Here is a 2,028-nt window from a genome sequence, read left to right as displayed (position 1 = left end):
CAGAGATCTGCCTGCCTCTACCTCCTGAGTGCTGGGATTAAAGGCGTGCGCTACCACGCCCGACTTGCAATGCAGACTTTTATGGCTGTACTGATCATTATTGGTAAGCGATAAAGGATAATACATCTAGAATGTCTTAATGACACAGGCAGACAACTTCAGTAAATGCTCATTTCCTTGGTGTGTATGGCCACTTACTGTTTCCACAGAGCACAATTACTTAAGCTCCTCTGTTTCCCTGAGACTTTTTCTCTTAACTGGGTATGTAACTTTCATTGCTGAGGTTCTCTGTTCAAGGATGCTCTGTATTATCCATGTTGGCTTTGATATTACAAAAGAGGAATTCCATCATGCATTTCATCTAAGTCAAATTACTTCCAAAGAAGTTCATCTTTTTATTCTTATCAAAGCTTTTTCTAGGAATTCATATTTGACAGGTAAGGGCAAATATACTGCATGGTCCCAAGCTTTCTTTTTCCTTCCTTCCAATTCTAACATCTTACTGCTAACACCAGTCAAAATTCATGGTTTTATCTTTTCCTCTTGAGTCTAGGTCCTTATCTACTTGAGAATTTGGTCTCTTCATCTGGTGATACAGAGATAACATGTTAATTTGAAACTTCTAATTATCTTTGATGAGGTCCTGTCTACTCCTTCCAGAGCCCATCTGACCTGGTCTGTAAATAACATGATGTTCCTTAAAGTGTGAGCTTAAAACATACCATCTTTTGGTTTTAAAATTATTATACATTAGAGGAACTGAAAGTTTGCATTTAGAGATACTGTTATTTTTTTCAAAACTATTCTGCACCAGGTAAGTAGGTTCTCCTTTAGAAGTAGGAGTTCACAGCTTGAAAGGCATGGATAGGAGCAATTTCTGCTTTCCCATCAACATACAAAAGGGAAATAGGAGAGCTGGAAAATAACTTTTTCAATTCATAAGACCAATTTTTCTTCTTCATATATTTTTCTGACTTAATCATTCCAGTTTCTGAATCTCACAGAAATTAAAGTTATAGTTAAAGATTAAAAGACATAGATGAAAACATTTCAAACCTACATTCAGGTATCATAGAAGATGAGCTTTGTGAAGGACTCCTTACCATAAGTGACAATTCACAAACTTTTTCCCCATTTCTCTTACTCATGACCACATCATCTTTGGTGCTCGAGTTTTAGTTTAGCTAACGCAGAAAAATAAATATTTTTCTGTAGTATAATATCTTGATTCTGTTTGTTTATTTTATGGTACTGGGGACTGAGTCGGGGCTTCCTGCATGTTAGGCAAGTGTTCCACCACTGGGCTACATCTTCAGCCCTCTTTTTACTTTTGATTTTTCACTAAGTTGCCCAGGCTGACCCTGAACTCACTCTGTAGTCTAATCAGTCCTTGAACAATCTTTCTGTGACTGCCTCTGAATAGCTTGGATTACAGGCACTACTATCCAGCCCTGGTAGTTTTAGTTTCTGATAGTTGGGTGACTTTGCCTCTGCAAATCTGGTTACTTTCTGATCATAATTATTCTATAAAATAATGTGTCTTAATGCCAGGTGTAGTGGTGCATGTCTTTAATCCCAGCACTTAGGAAGCAGAGGTATGTTGATCTCTATAAGACTGAATAGCTTGGATTACAGGCACTACTATCCAGCCCTGGTAGTTTTAGTTTCTGATAGTTGGGTGACTTTGCCTCTGCAAATCTGGTTACTTTCTGATCATAATTATTCTATAAAATAATGTGTCTTAATGCCAGGTGTAGTGGTGCATGTCTTTAATCCCAGCACTTAGGAAGCAGAGGTATGTTGATCTCTATAAGATCGAGTTCTAGGTCAGCTGGGACTACAGGAGACCCTTTTCTCATAAACAAAGGAAAACAAAACATAACAACAGTATGACAACAATTCAACTCTAGAACAGGCTTGGCCTTGCCTTTTAAGGAAACTAAAGAACTTTAAGTACTCATGTAGAGGGTAATGGCCTAGAGACTGTAAAGTTGTCAATTTAACACACACACACACACACACACACAC

The sequence above is a fragment of the Nannospalax galili genome, unplaced genomic scaffold (genome assembly GCF_000622305.1).
Source record: "Nannospalax galili isolate Female #2095 unplaced genomic scaffold, S.galili_v1.0 scaffold115, whole genome shotgun sequence".
Lineage (NCBI taxonomy): Eukaryota > Metazoa > Chordata > Mammalia > Rodentia > Spalacidae > Nannospalax > Nannospalax galili.
Note: the sequence above shows the minus strand (reverse complement) of the source record.